The sequence below is a fragment of the Watersipora subatra genome, chromosome 7 (assembly GCF_963576615.1).
Source record: "Watersipora subatra chromosome 7, tzWatSuba1.1, whole genome shotgun sequence".
Lineage (NCBI taxonomy): Eukaryota > Metazoa > Bryozoa > Gymnolaemata > Cheilostomatida > Watersiporidae > Watersipora > Watersipora subatra.
This window is the reverse complement of record NC_088714.1, coordinates 57,052,047-57,065,725: the sequence shown is the minus strand read 5'-3', so window position 1 is coordinate 57,065,725 and position 13,679 is coordinate 57,052,047. Positions and strand designations below refer to the sequence as shown.

At 35.3% G+C, this 13,679-nt stretch overlaps 1 protein-coding gene and 19 non-coding genes across 20 annotated transcripts in view; 1 reads left to right on the top strand and 19 right to left on the bottom strand.

Moving 5' to 3' along the window:
• LOC137401070 (von Willebrand factor A domain-containing protein 8-like) overlaps nucleotides 1–13,679 on the top strand; it is a 127,934-nt gene that overhangs the window by 55,828 nt on the left and 58,427 nt on the right. The gene's annotated exons all lie outside the window — the stretch shown is intronic.
• Nucleotides 10–81, bottom strand: Trnae-uuc (transfer RNA glutamic acid (anticodon UUC)). Its single transcript has one exon. It is a non-coding gene; the product is annotated as a tRNA-Glu (tRNA).
• On the bottom strand, nucleotides 552–623 carry Trnae-uuc (transfer RNA glutamic acid (anticodon UUC)). Its single transcript has one exon. It is a non-coding gene; the product is annotated as a tRNA-Glu (tRNA).
• Nucleotides 1,621–1,692, bottom strand: Trnae-uuc (transfer RNA glutamic acid (anticodon UUC)). The gene has a single exon. It is a non-coding gene; the product is annotated as a tRNA-Glu (tRNA).
• Nucleotides 2,166–2,237, bottom strand: Trnae-uuc (transfer RNA glutamic acid (anticodon UUC)). Its single transcript has one exon. It is a non-coding gene; the product is annotated as a tRNA-Glu (tRNA).
• On the bottom strand, nucleotides 2,700–2,771 carry Trnae-cuc (transfer RNA glutamic acid (anticodon CUC)). The gene has a single exon. It is a non-coding gene; the product is annotated as a tRNA-Glu (tRNA).
• Trnae-cuc (transfer RNA glutamic acid (anticodon CUC)) lies at nucleotides 3,241–3,312 on the bottom strand. The gene has a single exon. It is a non-coding gene; the product is annotated as a tRNA-Glu (tRNA).
• On the bottom strand, nucleotides 3,784–3,855 carry Trnae-uuc (transfer RNA glutamic acid (anticodon UUC)). Its single transcript has one exon. It is a non-coding gene; the product is annotated as a tRNA-Glu (tRNA).
• On the bottom strand, nucleotides 4,858–4,929 carry Trnae-uuc (transfer RNA glutamic acid (anticodon UUC)). Its single transcript has one exon. It is a non-coding gene; the product is annotated as a tRNA-Glu (tRNA).
• On the bottom strand, nucleotides 6,942–7,013 carry Trnae-uuc (transfer RNA glutamic acid (anticodon UUC)). Its single transcript has one exon. It is a non-coding gene; the product is annotated as a tRNA-Glu (tRNA).
• Trnae-cuc (transfer RNA glutamic acid (anticodon CUC)) lies at nucleotides 7,485–7,556 on the bottom strand. The gene has a single exon. It is a non-coding gene; the product is annotated as a tRNA-Glu (tRNA).
• Nucleotides 8,028–8,099, bottom strand: Trnae-uuc (transfer RNA glutamic acid (anticodon UUC)). The gene has a single exon. It is a non-coding gene; the product is annotated as a tRNA-Glu (tRNA).
• Trnae-uuc (transfer RNA glutamic acid (anticodon UUC)) lies at nucleotides 9,120–9,191 on the bottom strand. Its single transcript has one exon. It is a non-coding gene; the product is annotated as a tRNA-Glu (tRNA).
• Trnae-uuc (transfer RNA glutamic acid (anticodon UUC)) lies at nucleotides 10,196–10,267 on the bottom strand. The gene has a single exon. It is a non-coding gene; the product is annotated as a tRNA-Glu (tRNA).
• Trnae-uuc (transfer RNA glutamic acid (anticodon UUC)) lies at nucleotides 10,741–10,812 on the bottom strand. The gene has a single exon. It is a non-coding gene; the product is annotated as a tRNA-Glu (tRNA).
• On the bottom strand, nucleotides 11,287–11,358 carry Trnae-uuc (transfer RNA glutamic acid (anticodon UUC)). The gene has a single exon. It is a non-coding gene; the product is annotated as a tRNA-Glu (tRNA).
• On the bottom strand, nucleotides 11,821–11,892 carry Trnae-cuc (transfer RNA glutamic acid (anticodon CUC)). The gene has a single exon. It is a non-coding gene; the product is annotated as a tRNA-Glu (tRNA).
• Nucleotides 12,365–12,436, bottom strand: Trnae-uuc (transfer RNA glutamic acid (anticodon UUC)). Its single transcript has one exon. It is a non-coding gene; the product is annotated as a tRNA-Glu (tRNA).
• Trnae-uuc (transfer RNA glutamic acid (anticodon UUC)) lies at nucleotides 12,894–12,965 on the bottom strand. Its single transcript has one exon. It is a non-coding gene; the product is annotated as a tRNA-Glu (tRNA).
• Nucleotides 13,439–13,510, bottom strand: Trnae-cuc (transfer RNA glutamic acid (anticodon CUC)). The gene has a single exon. It is a non-coding gene; the product is annotated as a tRNA-Glu (tRNA).

The following is a 13,679-nucleotide window of genomic DNA, read 5'->3' as shown; positions in this document are numbered from 1 at the left end:
CAAAAGATGTTCCCACACCGGGAATTGAACCCGGGCCGCCTGGGTGAAAACCAGGAATCCTAACCACTAGACCATATGGGACTACTTTCTCAAGTTACCCGTGTTTAAAATTCGATTTAAGCTGCTTCACGTTAGCTTTAACTGTAAACCATATAAAACGTAAATGCGTTTGAAATACGATTAAAATAGTTACGCTAGTTTGACCGATATTTCCTATATATTAAAAGTTTGTATAAAGGGATGTAAACTAAATGGGATTACTTACTCATTTTGACTATGTTGAAAGTTTTATTTTAAGCCAATTGATTTTCGAAAAACTGCTAATTTCACACCAGATACTAGATGTCTTCACATGGCAATTCATATCTAAAGTTCACTTCAAAGAAAAATGTACCTTTTTTGTAATTAAACTTTTGTGAAGAACTGGGAATTATCATAACTAAATCCAACTAAATGATTTCATATCTCACACTTCATCTTTGCAAACTTTCGAGCATATCCATGAATGTCTTCAGAAAAGGCTGACCACTGCATCGATGCTCAAAAAGATATTCCCACACCGGGAATTGAACCCGGGCCGCCTGGGTGAAAACCAGGAATCCTAACCACTAGACCATATGGGACTACTTTCTCAAGTTACCTGTGTTTAAAATTCGATTTAAGCTGATTCACGTTAAATTAATTGTAAACCATGTGAAACGTAAATGCGTTTGAATTACGATTACAATAGTTACGCTAGTTTCACCGATATTTCCTATATATTAAAACTTTGTATAAAGGGGTGTAAGCCATATGGGATTACTTACTCATTTTGACTATATTGAAATGTTCATTTTAATTCAATCGATTTTCGAAAAACTTCTATCTGAGACTAAATACTGGATGTCTTCACATTGCAATTCATATCTAAAGTTCACTTCAAATAAAAAGGTGCCATATTTGGAATTGAACCGGGCTACTTTTGTGAAGAACCGGGATTTATCATAACTAAATCTTCCCATGATTTCATATCTCAGACTTCATTTTCGCAAACCTTTGAGCATATCCATGAATCCCTTTAGAAAAGGCTGACCACTGCATCGATGCTCAAAAAGATATTCCCACACCATTAATTGAACCCGGGCGAAAACCAGGAATCCTAACCACTAGACCATATGGGACTACTTTCTCAAGTTTTTTGGGTTTGAAATTCCAAATAAGCTGATTCACGTTATATCAACTGTAAACCATATAAAACGTAAATGCGTTTGAAATAAGATTACAATAGTTCCGCTAGTTTGACCGATATTTCTTATATATAAAAAGTTTGTATACAGGGGTGTAAACCATATGGGATTACTTACTCATTTTGACTATATTGAAAATTTCATTTTACGCCAATCGATTTTCGAAAAACTTCTAATCTGAGACCAAATACTGGATGTCTTCACATTGCAATTCATATCTAAAGTTCACTTCAAATAAAAAGGTACCATTTTTGGAATTGAACCGGGCTACTTTTGTGGAGAACTGGGAATTATCATAACTAAATCTCCCCACGATTTCATAACTCAGACTTTTGAGCATATGCATGAATGTCTTTAGAAAAGGCTGACCACTGCATCGATGCTCAAAAAGATATTCCCACACCGGGAATTGAACCCGGGCCGCCTGGGTGAAAACCAGGAATCCTAACCACTAGACCATATGGGACTACTTTCTCAAGTTACCCGTGTTTAAAAGTCGATTTAAGCTGATTCACGTTAGATTAACTGTAAACCATATAAAACGTAAATGTGTTTAAAATACGATTACAATAGTTCCGCTAGTTTGACCGATATTTCCTATCGATTAAAAGTTTGTATAAAGGGGTGTAAACCATATAGGGTACTTACTCATTTTGACTATATTGAAAATTTCATTTTAATCCAATCGATTTTCGAAAAACTTCTATCTGAGACCAAATACTGGATGTCTTCACATGGCAATTCATATCTAAAGTTCAATTCAAAGAAAAAGGTACCTTTTTTGTAATTAAACAGGGTTCTTTTTTGAAAAAAACTAGGGATTATCATAACTAAATACTCCCATGATTTTCTATCTCAAACTTCTTTTTTGCCAACTTTAGGGTGTTTCCATGAATATCTTTAGAAAAGGCTGAGCACTGCATCGATGCGCAAAAGATGTTCCCACACCGGGAATTGAACCCGGGCCGCCTGGGTGAAAACCAGGAATCCTAACCACTAGACCATATGGGACTACTTTCTCAAGTTTATTGGGTTTAAAGTTCCAATTAAACTGATTCATGTTATATTAACTGTAAACCATATAAAACGTAATTGCGTTTGAATTAAGATTACAATAGTTCTGCTAGTTTGACCGTTATTTCCTATCGATTAAAAGTTTGTATAAAGGGGTGTAAACCATATAGGATTACTTACTCATTTTGACTATATTGAAAATTTCATTTTAATTCAATAGATTTTCGAAAAACTTCTATCTGAGACCAAATACTAGATGTCTTCACATGGCAATATCTAGAGTTCACTTCAAAGAAAAAGGTTCCTTTTTTGTAATTAAACATTTGTGAAGGACTGGGAATTATCATAACTATATCCTCCCATGATTTCATATATCAAAGTTCTTTTTCGCAAACTTTTGAGCATATCCATGAATGTGTTTAGAAACGTCTGACCACTGCATCGATGCTCAAAAAGATGTTCCCACACCGGGAATTGAACCCGGGCCGCCTGGGTGAGAACCAGGAATCCTAACCACTAGACCATATGGGACTACTTTCTCAAGTTACCCGTGTTTAAAATTCGATTTAAGCTGATTCACGTTAACTTCAACTGTAAACCATATAAAACGTAAATGCGTTTGAAATACGATTAAAATAGTTACGCTAGTTTGACCGATATTTCCTATATATTAAAAGTTTGTATAAAGGGATGTAAACTATATGGGATTACTTACTCATTTTGACTATGTTGAAAGTTTTATTTTAAGCCAATTGATTTTCGAAAAACTGCTAATTTCACACCAGATACTAGATGTCTTCACATGGCAATTCATATCTAAAGTTCACTTCAAAGAAAAAGGTACCTTTTTTGTAATTAAACTTTTGTGAAGAACTGGGAATTATCATAACTAATCCTCCTAAATGATTTCATATCTCACACTTCATCTTTGCAAACTTTCGAGCATATCCATGAATGTCTTTAGAAAAGGCTGACCACTGCATCGATGCTCAAAAAGATGTTCCCACACCGGGAATTGAACCCGGGCCGCCTGGGTGAGAACCAGGAATCCTAACCACTAGACCATATGGGACTACTTTCTCAAGTTACCCGTGTTTAAAATTCGATTTAAGCTGATTCACGTTAACTTTAACTGTAAACCATATAAAACGTAAATGCGTTTGAAATACGATTAAAATAGTTACGCTAGTTTGACCAATATTTCCTATATATTAAAAGTTTGTATAAAGGGATGTAAACTATATGGGATTACTTACTCATTCTGACTATGTTGAAAGTTTTATTTTAAGCCAATTGATTTTCGAAAAACTGCTAATTTCACACCAGATACTGGATGTCTTCACATGGCAATTCATATCTAAAGTTCACTTCAAAGAAAAAGGTACCTTTTTTTGTAATTAAACTTTTGTGAAGAACTTGGAATTATCATAACTAAATCCTCCTAAATGATTTCATATCTCACACTTCATCTTTGCAAACTTTCGAGCATATCCATGAATGTCTTTAGAAAAGGCTGACCACTGCATCGATGCTCAAAAACATGTTCCCACACCGGGAATTGAACCCGGGCCGCCTGGGTGAAAACCAGGAATCCTAACCACTAGACCATATGGGACTACTTTCTCAAGTTACCCGTGTTTAAAATTCGATTTAAGCTGATTCACGTTAAATGAACTGTAAAAATGTGAAACGTAGATGCATTTGAAATACGATTACAATAGTTCCGCTAGTTTGACCGATATTTCCTATATATTAAAAGTTTGTATAAAGGGGTGTAAACCATATAGGATTACTTACTCATTTTGACTATATTGAAAATTTCATTTTAATCCAATCGATTTTCGAAAAACTTCTATCTGAGACTAAATACTGGATGTCTTCACATTGCAATTCATATCTAAAGTTCACTTCAAATAAAAAGGTGCCATATTTGGAATTGAACCGGGCTACTTTTGTGAAGAACCGGGATTTATCATAACTAAATCTTCCCATGATTTCATATCTCAGACTTCATTTTCGCAACCCTTTGAGCATATCCATGAATCCCTTTAGAAAAGGCTGACCACTGCATCGATGCTCAAAAAGATATTCCCACACCATTAATTGAACCCGGGCCGCCTGGGTGAAAACCAGGAATCCTAACCACTAGACCATATGGGACTACTTTCTCAAGTTACCCGTGTTTAAAAGTCGATTTAAGCTGATTCACGTTAGATTAACTGTAAACCATATAAAACGTAAATGTGTTTAAAATACGATTACAATAGTTCCGCTAGTTTGACCGATATTTCCTATCGATTAAAAGTTTGTATAAAGGGGTGTAAACCATATAGGGTACTTACTCATTTTGACTATATTGAAAATTTCATTTTAAGCCAATCGATTTTCAAAAAACTTCTATCTGAGACCAAATACTGGATGTCTTCACATTGCAATTCATATCTAAAGTTCACTTCAAATAAAAAGGTACCATTTTTGGAATTGAACCGGGCTACTTTTGTGGAGAACTGGGAATTATCATAACTAAATCTCCCCACGATTTCATATCTCAGACATTTGAGCATATGCATGAATGCCTTTAGAAAGGCTGACCACTACATTGATGCTCAAAAAGATATTCCCACACCGGGAATTGAACCTGGGCCGCCTGGGTGAAAACCAGGAATCCTAACCACTAGATCATATGGGACTACTTTCTCAAGTTTTTTGGGTTTAAAATTCCAAATGAGCTGATTCACGTTAGATTAACTGTAAACCATATAAACGTAAATGCGTTCGAAATACAATTACCCTAGGACACTAATATTTCGCTAGTGTTTAGTTTCGTGAGTAGCACACAGAGTAAAATTTCGCTGCAACTTAATTTCGCAGCTCTGATGAGTGCGAAAATATAGTGATGTGAAAATAAATACAGTGGAACAAACAAATTAGATTCCTCAGGTCCGGTCCTCTAGTAAAAAAAGTTGTTATATTTGCGACTAGTTTGTATTTGTAACCCGCAGGTATAAATGTATGGCAGAAATCGATAATTCAACGTGATCGCTTGCTGCCATTTGTTTCTTGGACTATCAATGACGTCTCGGTCCTTTCCATCGTGACCGATATGGTACCAATATTAGATCCCAAGTATTTATAGCAAGCGATGGCCATGGCACGTTTTGAGTTCACAATATTTCAAATTTAAAAAAAATCAAATACAGTACATGTCTCATAAAAAAGAAAATAGATAACAACCAACATCACAACCAGAACTGTATAACATGGTTGGACCTGGTGAGGGTTGTTATCGTTTTTGGTTGGCAGTAAAATTCATCACTACAATAAGTATTATTTAATTGTATGACTTCACCTACCAGACTTTCATCCTCATCAGTTACAAATTCGGTGACAAAACTGATATCATCATCTTCTTCGTTTGTCTTGGCTTTTCCAAAAAAACTTGTTATCTTAATTTGCTTTGCCATGCTGCTCATTCGGTGTATTAACGAATTTACTTGAAATTTCCCAATGAGCTCAATCACACACAAAATTATCTGCATTTCTAATATAACGATTTTGTTGTGGATATCAATGAACTACAGAGCCGTATTCCCTTGGACAGTTGGCCGGCTAAGACGCCCCAACTTTTTAGGAATTTCATAGTCCAACGGCTATAGAAAGGTTTTTATCGCTGTAGAATATCACTTTATTCGAAGCCATAGATACAAACATCAACTTTTAGTAGTTCTTAGGCGTCATTATTATCTTCATCAGCGCCAAAATATTCTTGTAAACGACTTTTATAAAGGTTTGCAAAATATCAAGTTTTAGCACACATCTGCTTGCCCATATCCTACTTAATGAACTTGAAATAAAATCGGCAAAAATGATCTTTGTTAAAACGCTTAAAAGAAAAAGATGTCTTCTTTCTGAGCTTGTTAACTGCATACAAGTTTTGCCTGTTTTAATTTTAAAACGTTTTGTCAGTCACATCAGCTAAAACAAAGCAAATCTCAAAAAATAGAAAAATGTTGATACTTGCCAATAAAATTTTTTAAAACTTCACGTGAGAGTCCCGGCTGAGGCCCTACATAAGAGAAACCTGTTGGGAGCTTACAGCACCCCCCCCCCCTCCTTCTCCACACCCCAGATGTTCATAACTAGTCGTCTAACATTAGCCCCCAACTTGCAACCAGTGAATACAGGCCTGCGTAGAACATAGCTATTTAATTTCGAATTTTCGCTAGTTTGTTATGATAGTTTAGTTTCGCGCATAAATTTTTCGCGTGATGATGACTCCGCGAAAACGCAAAAGTTAGATGCCGCGAATACTTAAGTGTCCTAGGGTACACTAGTTACGCTAGGTTGACCGATCTTTCCTATATATTAAAAGTTTGTATAAAGGGGTGTAAGCCATATAGGATTACTTCCTCATTTTGACTATATTGAAAGTTTCATTTTAATCCAATCGATTTTCGAAAACCTTCTATCTGAGACTAAATACTGGATGTCTTCACATTGCAATTCATATCTAAAGTTCACTTCAAATAAAAAGGTGCCATATTTGAAATTGAACCGGGCTACTTTTGTGAAGAACCGGGAATTATCATAACTAAATCTTCCCATGATTTCATATCTCAGACTTCATTTTCGCAAACTTTTGAGCATATCCATGAATGCCTTTAGAAAAGGCTGACCACTGCATCGATGCTCAAAAAGATATTCCCACACCGGGAATTGAACCCGGGCCGCCTGGGTGAAAACCAGGAATCCTAACCACTAGACCATATAGGACTACTTTCTCAAGTTACCGGTGTTTAAAATTCAATTTAAGCTGATTCACGTTAACTTTAACTGTAAACCATATAAAACGTAAATGCGTTTGAAATACGATTAAAATAGTTACGCTAGTTTGACCGATATTTCCTATATATTAAAAGTTTGTATAAAGGGATGTAAACTATATGGGATTACTTACTCATTTTGACTATGTTGAAAGTTTTATTTTAAGCCAATTGATTTTCGAAAAACTGCTAATTTCACACCAGATACTAGATGTCTTCACATGGCAATTCATATCTAAAGTTCACTTCAAAGAAAAAGGTACCTTTTTTTGTAATTAAACTTTTGTGAAGAACTGGGAATTATCATAACTAAATCCTCCTAAATGATTTCATATCTCACACTTCATCTTTGCAAACTTTCGAGCATATCCATGAATGTCTTTAGAAAAGGCTGACCACTGCATCGATGCTCAAAAAGATGTTCCCACACCGGGAATTGAACCCGGGCCGCCTGGGTGAGAACCAGGAATCCTAACCACTAGACCATATGGGACTACTTTCTCAAGTTACCCGTGTTTAAAATTCGATTTAAGCTGATTCACGTTAACTTTAACTGTAAACCATATAAAACGTAAATGCGTTTGAAATACGATTAAAATAGTTACGCTAGTTTGACCGATATTTCCTATATATTAAAAGTTTGTATAAAGGGATGTAAACTATATGGGATTACTTACTCATTCTGACTATGTTGAAAGTTTTATTTTAAGCCAATTGATTTTCGAAAAACTGCTAATTTCACACCAGATACTAGATGTCTTCACATGGCAATTCATATCTAAAGTTCACTTCAAAGAAAAAGGTACCTTTTTTTGTAATTAAACTTTTGTGAAGAACTGGGAATTATCATAACTAAATCCTCCTAAATGATTTCATATCTCACACTTCATCTTTGCAAACTTTCGAGCATATCCATGAATGTCTTTAGAAAAGGCTGACCACTGCATCGATGCTCAAAAAGATGTTCCCACACCGGGAATTGAACCCGGGCCGCCTGGGTGAAAACCAGGAATCCTAACCACTAGACCATATGGGACTACTTTCTCAAGTTACCCGTGTTTAAAATTCGATTTAAGCTGATTCACGTTAAATGAACTGTAAAAATGTGAAACGTAGATGCATTTGAAATACGATTACAATAGTTACGCTAGTTTCACCGATATTTCCTATATATTAAAAGTTTGTATAAAGGGGTGTAAACCATATAGGATTACTTACTCATTTTGACTATATTGAAAATTTCATTTTAATCCAATTGATTTTCGAAAAACTTCTATCTGAGACTAAATACTGGATGTCTTCACATTGCAATTCATATCTAAAGTTCACTTCAAATAAAAAGGTGCCATATTTGGAATTGAACCGGGCTACTTTTGTGAAGAACCGGGATTTATCATAACTAAATCTTCCCATGATTTCATATCTCAGACTTCATTTTCGCAAACCTTTGAGCATATCCATGAATCCCTTTAGAAAAGGCTGACCACTGCATCGATGCTCAAAAAGATATTCCCACACCATTAATTGAACCCGGGCCGCCTGGGTGAAAACCAGGAATCCTAACCACTAGACCATATGGGACTACTTTCTCAAGTTTTTTGGGTTTGAAATTCCAAATAAGCTGATTCACGTTATATCAACTGTAAACCATATAAAACGTAAATGCGTTTGAAATAAGATTACAATAGTTCCGCTAGTTTGACCGATATTTCTTATATATAAAAAGTTTGTATAAAGGGGTGTAAACCATATGGGATTACTTACTCATTTTGACTATATTGAAAATTTCATTTTAATCCAATCGATTTTCGAAAAACTTCTATCTGAGACCAAATACTGGATGTCTTCACATGGCAATTCATATCTAAAGTTCAATTCAAAGAAAAAGGTACCTTTTTTGTAATTAAACAGGGTTCTTTTTTGAAAAAAACTAGGGATTATCATAACTAAATACTCCCATGATTTTCTATCTCAAACTTCATTTTTGCCAACTTTAGGGTGTTTCCATGAATATCTTTAGAAAAGGCTGACCACTGCATCGATGCTCAAAAAGATGTTCCCACACCGGGAATTGAACCCGGGCCGCCTGGGTGAAAACCAGGAATCCTAACCACTAGACCATATGGGACTACTTTCTCAAGTTACCCGTGTTTAAAATTCGATTTAAGCTGATTCACGTTAAATGAACTGTAAAAATGTGAAACGTAGATGCATTTGAAATACGATTACAATAGTTCCGCTAGTTTGACCGATATTTCCTATATATTAAAAGTTTGTATAAAGGGGTGTAAACCATATAGGATTACTTACTCATTTTGACTATATTGAAAATTTCATTTTAATCCAATTGATTTTCGAAAAACTTCTATCTGAGACTAAATACTGGATGTCTTCACATTGCAATTCATATCTAAAGTTCACTTCAAATAAAAAGGTGCCATATTTGGAATTGAACCGGGCTACTTTTGTGAAGAACCGGGATTTATCATAACTAAATCTTCCCATGATTTCATATCTCAGACTTCATTTTCGCAAACCTTTGAGCATATCCATGAATCCCTTTAGAAAAGGCTGACCACTGCATCGATGCTCAAAAAGATATTCCCACACCATTAATTGAACCCGGGCCGCCTGGGTGAAAACCAGGAATCCTAACCACTAGACCATATGGGACTACTTTCTCAAGTTTTTTGGGTTTGAAATTCCAAATAAGCTGATTCACGTTATATCAACTGTAAACCATATAAAACGTAAATGCGTTTGAAATAAGATTACAATAGTTCCGCTAGTTTGACCGATATTTCTTATATATAAAAAGTTTGTATAAAGGGGTGTAAACCATATGGGATTACTTACTCATTTTGACTATATTGAAAATTTCATTTTACGCCAATCGATTTTCGAAAAACTTCTAATCTGAGACCAAATACTGGATGTCTTCACATTGCAATTCATATCTAAAGTTCACTTCAAATAAAAAGGTACCATTTTTGGAATTGAACCGGGCTACTTTTGTGGAGAACTGGGAATTATCATAACTAAATCTCCCCACGATTTCATAACTCAGACTTTTGAGCATATGCATGAATGCCTTTAGAAAGGCTGACCACTACATTGATGCTCAAAAAGATATTCCCACACCGGGAATTGAACCTGGGCCGCCTGGGTGAAAACCAAGAATCCTAACCACTAGATCATATGGGACTACTTTCTCAAGTTTTTTGGGTTTAAAATTCCAAATGAGCTGATTCACGTTAGATTAACTGTAAACCATATAAACGTAAATGCGTTCGAAGTACAATTACACTAGTTACGCTAGTTTGACCGATCTTTCCTATATATTAAAAGTTTGTATAAAGGGGTGTAAGCCATATAGGATTACTTCCTCATTTTGACTATATTGAAAGTTTCATTTTAATCCAATCGATTTTCGAAAAACTTCTATCTGAGACTAAATACTGGATGTCTTCACATTGCAATTCATATCTAAAGTTCACTTCAAATAAAAAGGTGCCATATTTGGAATTGAACCGGGCTACTTTTGTGAAGAACCGGGAATTATCATAACTAAATCTTCCCATGATTTCATATCTCAGACTTCATTTTCGCAAACTTTTGAGCATGTCCATGAATGCCTTTAGAAAAGGCTGACCACTGCATCGATGCTCAAAAAGATATTCCTACACCGGGAATTGAACCCGGGCCGCCTGGGTGAAAACCAGGAATCCTAACCACTAGACCATATGGGACTACTTTCTCAAGTTACCCGTGTTTAAAATTCGATTTAAGCTGATTCACGTTAAATTAATTGTAAACCATGTGAAACGTAAATGCGTTTGAATTACGATTACAATAGTTACGCTAGTTTCACCGATATTTCCTATATATTAAAACTTTGTGTAAAGGGGTGTAAGCCATATGGGATTACTTACTCATTTTGACTATATTGAAAGTTTCATTTTAATCCAATCGATTTTCGAAAAACTTCTATCTGAGACCAAATACTGGATGTCTTCACATGGCAATTCATATCTAAAGTTCAATTCAAAGAAAAAGGTACCTTTTTTGTAATTAAACAGGGTTCTTTTTTGAAAAAAACTAGGGATTATCGTAACTAAATACTCCCATGATTTTCTATCTCAAACTTCATTTTTGCCAACTTTAGGGTGTTTCCATGAATATCTTTAGAAAAGGCTGAGCACTGCATCGATGCGCAAAAGATGTTCCCACACCGGGAATTGAACCCGGGCCGCCTGGGTGAAAACCAGGAATCCTAACCACTAGACCATATGGGACTACTTTCTCAAGTTTATTGGGTTTAAAGTTCCAATTAAACTGATTCACGTTATATCAACTGTAAACCATATAAAACGTAATTGCGTTTGAATTAAGATTACAATAGTTCCGCTAGTTTGACCGTTATTTCCTACCGATTAGAAGTTTGTATAAAGAGGTGTAAACCATATGGGATTACTTCCTCATTTTGACTATATTGAAAATTTCATTTTAATTCAATAGATTTTCGAAAAACTTCTATCTGAGACCAAATACTAGATGTCTTCACATGGCAATATCTAGAGTTCACTTCAAAGAAAAAGGTTCCTTTTTTGTAATTAAACATTTGTGAAGGACTGGGAATTATCATAACTATATCCTCCCATGATTTCATATATCAAAGTTCTTTTTCGCAAACTTTTGAGCATATCCATGAATGTGTTTAGAAACGTCTGACCACTGCATCGATGCTCAAAAAGATGTTCCCACACCGGGAATTGAACCCGGGCCGCCTGGGTGAGAACCAGGAATCCTAACCACTAGACCATATGGGACTACTTTCTCAAGGTTACCCGTGTTTAAAATTCGATTTAAGCTGATTCACGTTAACTTTAACTGTAAACCATATAAAACGTAAATGCGTTTGAAATACGATTAAAATAGTTACGCTAGTTTGACCGATATTTCCTATATATTAAAAGTTTGTATAAAAGGATGTAAACTATATGGGATTACCTACTCATTTTGACTATGTTGAAAGTTTTATTTTAAGCCAATTGATTTTCGAAAAACTGCTAATTTCACACCAGATACTAGATGTCTTCACATGGCAATTCATATCTAAAGTTCACTTCAAAGAAAAAGGTACCTTTTTTTGTAATTAAACTTTTGTGAAGAACTGGGAATTATCATAACTAAATCCTCATAAATGATTTCATATCTCACACTTCATCTTTGCAAACTTTCGAGCATATCCATGAATGTCTTTAGAAAAGGCTGACCACTGCATCGATGCTCAAAAGGATGTTCCCACACCGGGAATTGAACCCGGGCCGCCTGGGTGAAAACCAGGAATCCTAACCACTAGACCATATGGGACTACTTTCTCAAGTTACCCGTGTTTAAAATTCGATTTAAGCTGATTCACGTTAAATGAACTGTAAAAATGTGAAACGTAGATGCATTTGAAATACGATTACAATAGTTCCGCTAGTTTGACCGATATTTCCTATATATTAAAAGTTTGTATAAAGGGGTGTAAACCATATAGGATTACTTACTCATTTTGACTATATTGAAAATTTCATTTTAATCCAATCGATTTTCGAAAAACTTCTATCTGAGACTAAATACTGGATGTCTTCACATTGCAATTCATATCCAAAGTTCACTTCAAATAAAAAGGTACCATTTTTGGAATTGAACCGGGCTACTTTTGTGGAGAACTGGGAATTATCATAACTAAATCTCCCCACGATTTCATATCTCAGACTTTTGAGCATATGCATGAATGCCTTTAGAAAGGCTGACCACTACATTGATGCTCAAAAAGATATTCCCACACCGGGAATTGAACCTGGGCCGCCTGGGTGAAAACCAGGAATCCTAACCACTAGATCATATGGGACTACTTTCTCAAGTTTTTTGGGTTTAAAATTCCAAATGAGCTGATTCACGTTAGATTAACTGTAAACCATATAAACGTAAATGCGTTCGAAGTACAATTACACTAGTTACGCTAGTTTGACCGATCTTTCCTATATATTAAAAGTTTGTATAAAGGGGTGTAAGCCATATAGGATTACTTCCTCATTTTGACTATATTGAAAGTTTCATTTTAATCCAATCGATTTTCGAAAAACTTCTATCTGAGACTAAATACTGGATGTCTTCACATTGCAATTCGTATCTAAAGTTTACTTCAAATAAAAAGGTGCCATATTTGGAATTGAACCGGGCTACTTTTGTGAAGAACCGGGAATTATCATAACTAAATCTTCCCATGATTTCATATCTCAGACTTCATTTTCGCAAACTTTTGAGCATATCCATGAATGCCTTTAGAAAAGGCTGACCACTGCATCGATGCTCAAAAAGATATTCCCACACCGGGAATTGAACCCGGGCCGCCTGGGTGAGAACCAGGAATCCTAACCACTAGACCATATGGGACTACTTTCTCAAGTTACCCGTGTTTAAAATTCGATTTAAGCTGATTCACGTTAAATTAATTGTAAACCGTGTGAAACGTAAATGCGTTTGAATTACGATTACAATAGTTACGCTAGTTTCACCGATATTTCCTATATATTAAAACTTTGTATAAAGGGGTGTAAGCCAT